Consider the following 14,682-nt stretch of genomic DNA (forward strand, 5'->3'; position numbering starts at 1 on the left):
TGTTAATGTTATAAGAAAAAAATTAACAAATAGATTTTTTTCCAAAAGTGTAAGCATTTATGTGCATAATAAGGGTAATAAGTGATAGAAATATCTATAGCTCTGGATGAACTTCTGTGTATGTTCTTTTGTAGCACTAGAATCAGGTCTATCAAGAAATCTAGAACCCTTATACTTACTGTATTTTAATAATAGTTTGCTTCTTCCACTGCCTTTAGCCTTTAACTACCCTCACCTTTTGCATTTCTATGAGTTTCAGAAGATGTTTGGTATCAAAGTGATGCAAGTTTTATTATAATTTGAAAAACGTTTTTCAATATAAATTAAATGACGTTTACAATATGAGGCCTTCCGAGATCTTGACCTTTCAAAGAAGAGCTATGGAATTCTTTAACTTTTAAAGAAAGTCATTCCAAATTCCTCCTTATCCTAGTTCAGGCTCATTACTGGACAATCACAGAATTACTTTAACAAATACCTTTAATTCTCAACTTTTCTCTTACACATTCTACCTTATTTCTCCTTTTCTCTATTCCAAATCCATTCTGTATCCAATGCATAAACTTCTTTGCTTATGTCACCGGTATTCTCCCCCAGTATTCCATGTCCCATCTCCCCCCATCGTACTACAGGATGAAACTGAGATTTAAAATGTGTAAGGGTACTCCAGACTTTGACCTTCCCGACCTCATTAGCATTTCCTCCTATTCCTGGTCTACTCAAGGACTGCCGAACATACCCCACACCTTTCTGATTTCACCCCTTTGCTCCCATTTGCCCTTTATCTTGCCTCTTTGATCTCTCCCTCTCCACAATTCTCGTATTCCTGAGCCAGGAAGGAATCTTTCCTGTGAAAGCAAATCCTGACAGACCCTTTACCTTCTTCACTTCCTTAACCAAGTCAGACCTCTTTATTGCCTATTTTCATAATATCCTGAGGTTTCTTCATAAAGTTTGCTCAGATTAAAATTATTTATTAATAACATAACGTTTATTTTCTTTCACAATGGCAAAGACCATATTTATTTTATTCACTTCTGTATGATGGTGCCCAATACAGTGCTTGACACCTAGTGCTGATAAGCAGATGCTTATTGAATGCAAAAATATCTCTAATTGGAAATGGTTTATTCCTCCTCTGAATAGTATAGGATCACTAATATGCATTCATTATACACGGCCTAGTAGAGTAGTTATATCATTCATCGTTTTCAATAAACACTTGGAGCTCTTTCCATTTGTTAAGAACTCTGAAAGAATCAACAGAGAATCAAACATGGACCTAACCTCAATTTGCTTACAATATATTAGAGAAAATAAGTCTTGTAAATATTTCTAATACAGAATCAAAAATGACAGGTACTACAAAGAAAGGTACAGATAAAGTATTTTATCAGAGCTAAAGAGATTTGAGAAAATAACTCTACAATATGAAAAACATATTGAAATAATATATGAAGGAATGCACTCAGAGATACAGACTCTAAACATGCCACTTTGTATACATGCCATCATTCTAATTAAGTTGGAGAGTAGAAAATTTGTTCAGTCTAGTCTTATACCTCTGTATCTGTCCCAATGTCTGGGATAGAACATTTTATGTACTACTCATAATTACCATATAAGCATAAAATACAGATAAACTTGTCCTGATTGATGAATTCAGCAAATGCTTATTAGCACCTCATATGTAGTGGGTCTTAAAAATGTAATGAACGATAAGAACTCTGCTCAAAATATATATGTTGAATCATTCTGTATGTTAACATAGGAAGACCAAAATTAAAGATGATAATTGTAATGAGACTTTTCCTTCAAAGTCTTCTCTATAGTAGGAGTTAATTTTGAGAATGAAAGGAGACACCAAAATTAATTAAATTATATATTATTTGAAAAGATTTATTGATTTACCTTCTAAATTGTTTTATTATATTAATGGATACAAAAATATTCAATGTTTTTTTCAAAATAGATTATTTTACAAATATAAACTAGTTTGTGTCAATGATTATTAAAGCAAAATAAAAATCTTTATAATAAAAACTCACATAAGCAGAATAATTATTATTACAGGTATTTTTGTCTATTAATCAGTATTTTAGCTGTATCTGTCTCTAATATTGTGAGTCACAAGCCATTCTATGATCTGATATTGAAAGAAAATATTTGCACTTATGATTCAGTTCTCCTCAAACAAAAATCGATTCCTTCTGAAAAGCACAGCAGTAATTACAGACTTTTTTTTTTAGTAAGGAAAAAATTCCCTTTTTCAGCTCAAGGCATTTCCTTGAACAAGAGGGCTTTTCTAAAACTTCAGTTCAAAAGATATGTGCAAATAACCCAAACTTGTTAACAAAGCAGATTATAATTTTAACTAGCTACGACAGAAAATTTTCAGGATTCCTCTTTACAGTTGTAACCAGAAAAATAAAAAGGTCTATATTGCAAAATACAGCAAAACACATCAAGTAAATATAAGTATAGACCTAATAATTCTGTTAGATAATACGTATTTTGTTGTTGTTTTACTATAAAATAGCATTTGAAAAATTTCATGTCAGACATAATATTGTAAAATTTTAAGCTATTTGTCTGACTGTAAACTATTACTTGTACAAACTAAAGGCAGAGAGTGTGATCTCAAAATCTGATAGACTCTGTCCTAAAGCATTATAGCAATAAACTCTTTGCTTAAGACTGACTACCAGTGGAGCCTTGTCTTTTCCTTTTCCTTTTCAAGTGAAAGGAAAAGAATGGCAAGAGATGAGGCTGGAGAAGTAATTAGGAGCCAGCTCATATAGGGCATTATAAACCACGGCAAAAGGACTACACTTCGTATTTGGATCACTGGGGAGCCATTGAAGGCATTTAAGTAAGATTTATATGATCAAACTTGTGTTTTACAAAGATCAGCATAGCTTCAGGGTGAGGAATGGATTGTACAGAAGACAAGAGTGAGTCAAGTAGACCAACTTGGACATGTTTGGAGCAATTCTAGACAGTTTAGTTTGAGAGGGGGGGTTGGAGAGGTTTTAAGGTGGAGAATTAACAAAACTCCTGATGGAATTATGTGTTACAGGGCTCAGAGAATGAAAGCAGTAGATCAAGAATGACTCCTATGCTTGAGCAACTGACTGGATAGAGAGAGGGGCCATTCACTGCTAGGTAATTAGGAAAAGGAAAAAATTAGTAAAGCCTCCTCTATCATATTGAACAATTTATAAATTGTGACTATAGCCTATTACATAGCACCTCTTTATATTATCATGCTTTGTAGTATAATACAAATATCACTTATATAAATTTTGTAGAAAAGGATATTTGAAATACTTTAAAATATGTTGAAATGCCATTAGTGGTTTTACATAATGGAAAAAACACATTTTATCTCGTTACGAAATTCATATATTTTTGCACTTAAGAACTTGTCAAGTTCATAGTTGTCTTTATGCTAACAAAATGCATGATAATTCCCCATTTTCTTTCTAAGCCTCAATTTATGTAGATTCAATATAGACGCTTCAAGTTCTCTGTTCTTTTTTTCTGAAGTGTCCAAACTGCTTTTAATGTCATCCAGTGAATTTTATAATTTCAACATTGGATGTTTCAGTTTCAAAAGTTCCGTTAGGTTCTACTTTATGACCTCTACTCATATCCTCATTCTATTAATTTTTTCTTTTAGATCCTTGGGTATTATACATTCCTTGTTTGCTAATTCTACCATCTGAGTAACTTCTAGGTCTTTTCTACTGACTGATTTTTCTCCTGGCTATTGCTCCTATTTTCCCCACTTTTTCACTCAATAATTTTATAGGAGTTGCAACAAATTTTGAATATTACATTGTTGACAGTTGTATTTTGGTGTTTTCTTTATAGATTAATGCACTTTTTCCTGGTTGACAGTAAGTTACTTGCAGAACATCCGAATCCTTTTAAAACATGTTTTTCTGCTTTGTTAGAGCAGATCTATTGTAGCCTTTACTCTAGGGCTACTTAGACCCTACTACAAATTTATGTTCTTCTGCGCTCTTTGCTTAATGGCCTGTGAGTATTCAATAAAGACTTCTTCTGGCTGCTTGAACTTGAATTCTCCTAGTCCTGAGTGAACTATGAGAATGTTTTAGTTTACAGCTCCCTAGTTATTTTGTGCCCAGCCTTGTAGAGTTTCATTTGATGTATGCATATTTTAGTATTCAACAACAGATGCATGGGGACCCCTTTGTAGATTTGTGATGCTTTTTCTCTGTATAGCTCTCTCTTCTCTGGCACTCTGACTGCAAATATCACCTGCCTCAAGCTCCTCCCACTCCATTCTCTGTCTACTCAACTTAGTGATTTGCTGGGTTCTGCTTGGTTTCCTTATTCCTATATTAGGGTCCAGAAAGTGCCCCCAGAAAACCAAGGTAACTGTAGGGCTCACCTCACTTTTTTTCCTCTCTTCTAAGGACTCAGAGTCCTACTCAGTGTGTTGATCAATGTCTGCTAGAAATTTACTCATACATTTACTATTTTTTTTCATTTCCCATTATGGGACATCAAGACTGGCTCCAGTTACTTCATCATAGTTGGAAATGCCACAGCTTGTTTGGTTTGGGATAATGACATAATTCTCTAGTTCTCATTTTATTCACTGATAAATATGAATCTGACAGATGACTATCATGTGTTCACCAAAAAATATTTCACTTTTCTCCTCCATACTTGCAGTAAGAAGTGGCCACGTGACTGTCTTTTGTCCAATAGACTATGAATGGAAGTGATGATAACAGCCTCTTTTGGGCTTGTCCCAAAATACTTCCCTGTGGTCTTCTACCATGGCTTGTCCCTGTTTGTTGGATGCATGTAGAATGCTCCAAGGACTTGCAAGATGGGTTCACAAAATGAAAGGCAAAATGAATATCAAATAAACACTTACTGTGTAAGTCTCTGAACTTGTAAAGTTGTGTGTTTGAGCACTTAGCCTACCTTGACTGACTGAATGAATAATAATAACCCCTACACAATACATTATTATTTCATGCCAATGTGATTAAATAAAATTAGAAAATATTTCAATTGATACACTAGGTAAGTGCCTGTTAATGACAAATCTTGCTGTTATTATTATTATTATTAATCCTACTATATATCTTACTATTTTTTATTAAAGTACAGTTGATTTACAATATTATATTATTTTCAGGTGTACAGCATTTTGATTCAATATCATGCATATATCAGTATCACAGATATAGAAAACAAACTCGTGGTTACCAAAGGGGAGAGGGAAGGAGAGAGGTACAAATTAGAGGTATGGGATTAATAGATACCAACTGCTATGTATAAAATAGATAAGCAACAAAGATATATTACATAGCACAGGGAATTATAGCCAAATCTTATAATATGGTTTACTATTTTTAGTAAAATAATAATAGGTATTTTAAATAAACATTAACATGTGAGGTAATATTTTATAGAGTAAATGCACAAAAATACTTTCAATTATTTGTCACTATATGTACAAAAAATGTGTATAAGTTTTAAGATCTTGAGATATCTTGTAACATTTCAAATTTATTTTGAATGGGAAATTTATTAAAAAATAGAAATTTATTAAACATAGGTGTTTAAAGGCTAGCACTGTTAAATGCATCAAAATCATCCAGTCCTTTGCTGTGCCTAATCAAAGATCTAGTTTCCCATTTGACCTTGGGGGGTGAAAGGCCTCTCAGACTTAATATTGTCGAGAAATCCTCTAGAAACCAAAGTTGAGAATTCTATGCTGATGAAGAAATTATTGAAAGTAACTATGAATTAACTCCGATGATCTTTGAGCAGAGAAGAATAATGGTTTCTCCTTATAACTCCAGGCTTTCTCCTTGAGGTGTATTTTCTATTATTAGCAATTAAGGAGACTTAAGAATGTCCCTTGAATTCTCCATCTCAGCACTGCACTTGGATGATGAAGCAGCCACAGGAGTTAGTAATGATCTGAGGTTGCTTTTAATGACAGCCGTGTTTAAGTCACACCAGGGCGAGGTGGGTGTTGAAGAAGGTGGCAGTTACCTTACACTGCAGATTAACAGGTTGCAAAACATGGTCTGCTGGGGCTTCCCTGGTGGCTCAGTCGTTAAGAATCCGCCTGCCAATGCAGGGGACACGGGTTCAAGCCCTGGTCTGGGAAGATCCCACATGCCACTGAGCAACTAAGCCCGTGCGCCACAGCTACTGAGCCTGCGCTCCAGAGCCCGTGTGCAGCAATGAAGACCCAATGCAGCCAAAAAAGAAAATAAGTAAATTTATATATAAAAAAAGAGCTATATCTTCTACATTTATAAAAAAAAAACAAAAAACAACATGGTCTCCTGTGCAAGGTGCAGAATGCTGTTGCACATCATGGTGTGTTTCCAAATCCTATCTGATTTATTACAGTTCCGCCAACAAATGAATATCTTGAATACACTGTGAAAAGCCCAGCTGACAAAATCACCTTCTGTTCATAATACGGTAAAAATCACGCATTTACCAGCCAGATTATCAAAGTAATTAGTTATTAGTGAAGTTTCCAATCTTGGCACTTTATTTATTAGTGGTTTCTAGTTTAAGCAAAAATTAAAAATTGTCAGAAAAGTATTTGTTTATGTTTTGGAAAAATATGTTCATGATAACCAGCTTGGATAACAAGATTTTATTCTTCATATTTTAGGGAAGAAAATAAACATTTTTCTGTTAAACTAAAAGGATAGTTTTCCAACTTTGGAGCTCCCTGGTAAAGAGTTGGAAAACTGTCATGTCTCCTAAGAGTTACTGAAATGGAAACTTAGGAAAAGAAGTTCACGAGCATAATCACTTTGGGACAGTTGTCTACACTTTATTTTATAGGGTGTTTAGAATGTACATGTAAAAATAATGATGCACTGAAGATAATGTGTCTTTATACTTACACAGAACATTGAAATATATGTATATTTTGTATATAATATATGTATATTTGTATGCATAGGTAATAGTAAAATATATAAGACAGTTACAATGGATCTCATTTTAAGGGCTCAACAAAGTTATTTAGTCTAATATGTCCTGCAGTTGTCCTGAGTCTGTCTCTGTCTGTCTGTCTGTCTCTCAAACTCTCTAGAACCTGAGCAAATCAATGGCCTAGCAGCTTGAAGTCATAGCCACGTCTCCCAAGGTGTTGTGTTAGTCTTCTCCACCACAGAACTATGACTCTTTTTTGCTCAGATTCAAGAAGCTTTCAATTTGATAAGATTTCATTATTCTTAAATAAAAATTTTGCAACTTCCTACCATGTGCAGTCATTCTTCTAGGTGCTGGGAAAACAATGATAAAGAAAACCAGGCAGAGTCCCTGCTCTCAGCTAAGTTGCCGGCAGTAAAAGAACATATCAGCTTAAAAATTTCACACAAATACATAAAATGGGATCTATGATAAGTACTATGAAGGGCTAGTATTTGGTCATGCGAGAATATAGAATACGCAAATTTGCCTAAATAAAGGCAGTCAGGAAACACTTTTCTCAAAAATTAATGATTGATTTGAAATCTACATAAAATAATGACTTAGGCAAAGAGTAGACAAAAACTTTTCCAAGCACCAGAAATATACATGTGCAGTTTATTTTATGAGGTTGAAATTAAGGTCCGTCACAGGATTGAAAACTATCTTTACAAAGAGCAACATCTCTGTTGCTTTCATTTTTAAAGAGCTTAAATCAATCTAAATAGCAAAAAAAAAAAAAAATAGAGCTAAACCTCAATTTAGCTCAAAAGTGGCTTTTCTTTGAAAAGCCAATGTTGTTTGCTTTAAAGATGAAGTTAAATTTGGGGGGTGATGTTTCTTCTGGTGATATGCATTTCATTTTTTAAAACAACTTTATTTCAATTGCTGTTTTTGACGATAATGATGAAAACACTAGTTCAGACAAGTGGCAAATAAAATAAAAACTGTTGGACGTTGATATTCATGGATTAATGATCAACAGGATTCTACAGGATTCCATGAGGGGGTTGGACTTGAAATATTTCATTTGCTTGCAAGATTGTCTTTTGCAAACTTCAGGTCATCCATAATATGAGATGTAGTAAAGGAAGAGAAATCCAGAAATGAACTTTAAAGTCATTTAAAAATAACTTTTTAAACATCTTTAGTGGAGTATAATTGCTTTACAATGGTGTGTTAGTTTCTGCTGTATAACAAAGTGAATCAGCTATACGTATACATATATTCCCATATCCCCCCCACCTTGCATCTCCCTCCCACCCTCCTTATCCCACCCCTCTAGGTGGTCACAAAGGACAGAGCTGATCTCGCTGTGCTATGTGGCTGCTTCCCACTAGCTATCTTTTTAATTAGGTAGTGAGTATATGACCATGCTGCTCTCTCACTTCATCCCAGCTTAACCTTCCCCCTCCTGTGTCCTCAAGTCCACTCTCTACATCTGCGTCTTTATTCCTGTCCTGCCCCTAGGTTCTTCAGAACCATTTTTTTCTTTTTTTTTTTAGAAGCCATACATATATGTTAGCATATGGTATTTATTTTTCTCTTTCTGACATATTTCAGTCTGTATGACAGACTCTAAGTCCATCCACCTCACTACAAATAACTCAATTTCGTTTCTTTTTATGGCTGAGTAATATTCCATTGTATATATGTGCCACATTTTCTTTATCCATTCATCTGTTGATGGACACTTAGGTTGCTTTCATGTCCTGACTATTGTAAATAGAGCTGCAGTGAACATTGTGGTACATGACTCTTTTTGAATTATGGTTTTCTCTGGGTATATGCCCAGTAGTGGAATTGCTGGGTCGTATGGTAGTTCTATTTTTAGTCTTTTAAGGAACCTCCATACTGTTCTCCATAGGGGCTGTATCAATTTACATTCCTACCAACAGTGCAAGAAGGTTCCCTTTTCTCCACACTCTCCCCAGCATTTATTGCTTGCAGATTTTTTGATGATGGCCACTCTGACTGGAGTGAGGTGATACCTCACTGTAGTTTTGATTTGCATTTCTCTAATGATTAGTGATGTTGAGAATACTTTCATGTGTTTGTTGGCAATCTGTATATCTTCTTTGGAGAAATGTCTATTTAAGTAATCTGCTCATTTTTGGATTTTTTTTTTTTTTTTTGATATTGAGATGCATGAGCTGCTTGTAAATTTTGGAGATTATTCCTTTGTCAGTTGCTTCATTTGCAAATATTTTCTCCCATTCTGAGGGTTGTCTTTTTGTCTTGTTTATGGTTCCCTTTGTTGTGCAAAAGCTTTTAAGTTTCATTAGGTCCCATTTGTTTATTTTTCTTTTAATTTCCATTTCTCTAGGACGTGGGTCTAAAAGGATCCTGCTGTGATTTATGTCATAGAGTGTTCTGCCTATATTTTCATCTAAGAGTTTCATAGTGTATGACCTTACATTTTGGTTTTTAATACATTTGGAGTTTATTTTTGTGTATGGTGTTAGGGAGTGTTCTAATTTCATTCTTTTACATATAGCTGTCCAGTTTTCACAGCACCACTTATTGAAGAGGCTGTCTTTTCTCCATTGTATTTTCTTGCCTTTATCAAAAATAAAGTGACCATATGTGCGTGGGTGTATCTCTGGACTTTCTCTCCTGTTCCATTGATCTATATTTCTGTTTTTGTGATAGTACTATATTGTCTTTGTTGTGGTAGCTTTGTAGTATAGTCTGAAGTCAGGGAGCCTGATTCCTCCAGCTCCGTTTTTCTTTCTCAGGATTGCTTTGGCTATTTGGGGTCTTTTGTGTTTCCATACAAATTGTGAACTTTTTTGTTCCAGTTCTGCGAAAAATGCCATTGGTAGTTTGATAGGGATTGCATTGAATCTGTAGATTGCTCTAGTTGGCATACTCATTTTCACAATGTTGACTCTTCCAATCCAAGAGCATGGTATATCTCTCCATCTGTTTGTATCATCTTTAATTTCTTGCATCAGTGTCTTATAGTTTTCTGCATACAGGTTTTTGTCTCCTTAGGTAGGTTTATTCCTAGGTATTTTATTCTTTATGTTGCAGTGGTAAATGGGATGTTTCCTTAATTTCTCCTTCAGATTTTTGATCATTAGTGTAGAGGAATGCAAGAGATTTCTGTGCATTAATTTTGTATCCTGCAACTTTACCAGATTCACTGGTTAGCTCTAGTGGTTTTCTGGTAGCATCTTTAGGATTCTCTATGTATAGTATTATGTCGTCTGCAAACAGTGACAGCTTTACTTCTTTTCCGATTTGGATTCCTTTTATTTCTTTAACTTCTCTAATTGCTGTGGCTAAAACTTCCAAAACTATGTTGAATAACAGTGGTGAGAGTGGCAACCTTGTCTAGTTCCTGATCGTAGAGGAAATAGTTTCAGTTTTTCACCATTGAGAATGATGTTGGCTGTGGGTTTGTCATATATGGCCTTTATTATGTTGAGGTAAATTCCCTCTATGCCTACTTTCTACCGGGTTTTTATCATAAATGGGTGTTCAATTTTGTTGAAAACTTTCTGCATCTATTGAGATGATCATATGGTTTTTCTCCTTCAATTTATTAATATGGTTTATCACATTGATTGATTTTTGTATATTGAAGAATCCTTGCATTCCTGGAATAAACCCCACTTGACCATGGTGTATGATCCTTTTAATGTGCTGTTGTATTCTGTTTGCTAGTATTTTGTTGAGGATTTTTGCATCTATGTTCATCAGTGATATTGGCCTGTAGTTTTCTTTCTTTGTGACATCCTTGTCTGGTTTTGTTATCAAGGTGTTGGTGGCCTCGTAGAATGAGTTTGGGAGTGTTCCTCCCTTTGCTCTATTTTGGAGGAGTTTGAGAAGGATAGGTGTTAGCTCTTCTCTAAATGTGTGATAGAATTCGCCTGTGAAGCCATCTGGTCTTGAGCTTTTGTTTGTTGGAAGAATTTTAATCACAGTCTCAATTTCAGTGCTTGTGATTGGTCTGTTCATATTTTCTATTTCTTCCTGGTTCAGTCTCAGGAAGTTGTACATTTCTAAGAATTTGTCCATTTCTTCCAGGTTGTCCATTTTATTGGCATATAGTTTCTTGTACTAATCTCTCATGATCCTTTGTATTTCTGCAGTGTCAGTTGTTACTTCTCCTTTTTCATTTCTAATTCTATTGATTTGAGTCTTATCCCTTTTTTTCTTGATGATTCTGGCTAATGGTTTATCAATATTTTTTATTTTCTCAAAGAACCAGCTTTTAGTTTTATTGATCTTGCTGTTGTTGATTTCTTTTTCATTTTTTTCTGATCTGATCTTTCTGATTTCTTTCCTTTTGTAACTTTGGGTTTTTTTTGTTCTTCTTTCTCTATTTGCTTTAGGTGTAAGGTTAGGTTGTTTATTTGAGATGTTTCTTGTTTCTTGAGGTAGGATTATATTGCTATAAACTTGCCTCTTAGAACTGCATTTGCTGCATCCCATAGGTTTTGTGTCATCGTGTTTTCATTGTTATTTGTTTCTAGTTATTTTCTGATTTCCTCTTTGGTTTCTTCAGTGATCTCTTTGTTGTTTAGTAGTGTATTGTTTATCCTCCATGTCTTTGTATTCTTTACAGATTTTTTTCCTGTAGTTGATATCAAATCTCATAGTATTGTGGTCCAAAAAGTTACTTGTTATGTTTTCAGTTTTCTTAAATTTACCAAGGCTTGATTTGTGGCCCAAGGTATGATCTATCCTTGAGAATGTTCCATGAGCACTTGAGGAGAATGTGTATTCTGTTGTTTTTGGATGGAATGTCCTATAAATATCAATTAAGTCCATCTTGTTTAATGTATCATTTAAAGCTTCTGTTTCCTTATTTATTTTCATTTTAGATGATGTGTCTATTGGTAAAAGTGGAGTGTTAAAGTCCTGTACTCAGATTGTGTTACTGTCGATTTCTCCTTTTATGGCTGTTTGCATTTGCCTTATGTATTGAGGTGCTCCTATGTTGGGTGCATAAATATTTACAATTGTTATATCTCCTTCTTGGATTGATTCCTTGATCATTATGTAGCGTACTGCTTTGTCTCTTGTAATAGTCTTTATTTTAAAGTCTATTTTGTCTGATATGTGAATTGCTACTCTAGCTTTCTTTTCATTTCCATTTGCATGGAATATCTTTTTCCATCCCCTCACTATCAGTCTGTATGTTTCCGTAGGTCTGAAGTGGGTCTCTTTTATTCAACATATATATGTGTCTCATTTTTGTATCCATTAAGCCAGTCTGTGTCTTTTGGTTGGAGCATTTAATCTATTTACATTTAAGGTAGTTATTGATATGTATGTTCCTATTACCATTTTCTTAATTGATTAGGGTTTTTTATTGTAGGTCTTTTCCTTCTCTTGTGGTTACTGCCTAGAGAAGTTCCTTTAGCATTTGTTGCAAAGCTGGTTTGGTAGTGCTGAATTCTATTAGCTTTTGCTTGTCTGTAAAGCTTTTAATTTCTGTGCCGAATCTGAATGAGATCCGTGCTGCGTAGAGTAATCTTGGTTGTTGGTTTTTCCTTTTCATCCCTTTAAATATGTCCTGCCACTCCCTTCTGGCTTGCAGAGTTCATGCTGGAAGATCAGCTGTTAACCTTATGGGGATTCCCTTGTATGTTATTTGTTGCTTTTCCCTTGCTGCTTTTAATATTTTCTCTTTGTATTTAATTTTTGATAGTTTGATCAATATGTGTCTTGACATGTTTCTCCTTGGACTTATCCTGTATGGGAGTCTCTGCACTTCCTGGACTTGAATGACTATTTCTTTTCCCATAATAGGGAAGTTTTCAACTATAATCTTCTTAAATATTTTCTCAGACCCTTGCTTTTTCTCTTCATCTTCTGGGACCCCTATAATTTGAATGTTGGTGCATTTAATGTTGTTCCAGAGGTCTCTGAGACTGTCCTCAATTCTTTTTTTTTTTTTATAAATTTATTTATTTATTTTTGGCTGTGTTGGGTCTTCGTTTCTGTGCGAGGGCTTTCTCTAGTTGTGGCAAGTGGGGGCCACTCTTCATCGCGGTGCGCGGGCCTCTCACTGTCGCGGCCTCTCTTGTTGCGGAGCACAGGCTCCAGACGCGCAGGCTCAGCAGTTGTGGCTCACGGGCCCAGCTGCTCCGTGGCATGTGGGATCTTCCCAGACCAGGGCTCGAACCCGTATCCCCTGCATTGGGCAGGCAGATTCTCAACCACTGCGCCATCAGGGAAGCCCCTGACTGTCCTCAATTCTTTTCATTCTTTTTTCTTTTTTCTGCTCTGCAGTAATTATTTCCACTATTTTATCTTGCAGGTCACTTATCCGTTCTTCTGCCTCAGTTATTCTGCTATTGATTCCTGCTAGAGAATTTTTAATTGCATTTATTGTGTTTTTCATCATTGTTTGTTTGGTCTTTATTTCTTCTAGGTCCTTGTTAGACGTTTCTTGTATTTTCTCCATTCTATTTCCAATATTTTAGATCATCTTTACTATCATTACCCTGAATTCTTTTTCAGATAGACTGCCTATTTCCTCTTCATTTGTTTGGTCTGGTGGGTTTTTACCTTGCTGCTTCATCTGCTGTGTATTTCTCTGTCTTCTCATTTTGCTTAACTTACTGTGTTTGGGGTCTCCTTTTCACAGGCTGCAGGTTCATAGTTCCCATTATTTTTGGTGTCTGCCCCCAGTGGCTAAGGTTGGCTCAGTTGGTTGTGTAGGCTTCCTGGTGGAGGGAACTGGTGCCTGTGTTCTGGTGGCTGAGGCTGGATCTTGTCTTTCTGGTGGGCAGGACCATGTCCGGTGGTGTGTTTTGAGGTGTTGTGGCCTCATTATATTTTTAGGCAGCCTCTCTGCTAATGGTTTGGGTTGTGTTCCTGTCTTGCTAGTTGTTTGGCATAAGGTGTCCAGGACTGGCGCTTGCTGGTCGTTGAGTGGAGCTAGGTCTTAGCATTGAGGTAGAGATCTCTGGGAGGCCTTTTGCCATTTGATATTACATGGAGCTGGGAGGTCTCTGCCGGACTAATGTCCCGAACTTGGATCTCCCTTCTCAGAGGCACAGGCTGGACACCCGGCCAGAGCAATAATACCCTGTCAGCCACATAGCTCCAAACTCTGGAACCCCACACTCCAGAGGCTGTCCATTTTCTTTTAACATCTTTATTGGGGTATAATTGCTTTACAATGGTGTGTTAGTTTCTGCTTTATAACGAAGTGAATCAGTTATACATATACATATATCCCCATATCTACTCCCTTTTGTGTCTCCCTCCCACCCTCCTTATCCCACCCCTTTAGGTGTTCACAAAGCACTGAGCTGATCCCCCTGTGCTATGATGCTGCTTCCCACTAGCTATCTATTTTACATTTGGTAGTATATATAAGTCCATGCCACTCTCTCACTTTGTCCCATCTTACCCTTCCCCCTCCCCGTGTCCTCAAGTCCATTCTCTACATCTGTGTCTTTCTTCCTCTCCTGCCCCTACGTTCTTCAGAACCTTTTTTTTTTTTTTTTAGATTCCCTATATATGTTAGCATATGGTATTTATTTTTCTCTTTCTGACTTCACTGTATGACAGACTCTAGGTCCATCCACCTCACTACAAATAACTCAATTTCGTTTCCTTTTATGGCTGAGTAATATTCCATTGTATATATATGCCACATCTTCTGTACCTGTTCATCTGTCGATGGACACTTAGGGTTGCTTCCATATCCTGGCTATT

This window comes from Lipotes vexillifer, unplaced genomic scaffold, assembly GCF_000442215.2.
Source record: "Lipotes vexillifer unplaced genomic scaffold, Lipotes_vexillifer_v1.1 scaffold95, whole genome shotgun sequence".
Lineage (NCBI taxonomy): Eukaryota > Metazoa > Chordata > Mammalia > Artiodactyla > Lipotidae > Lipotes > Lipotes vexillifer.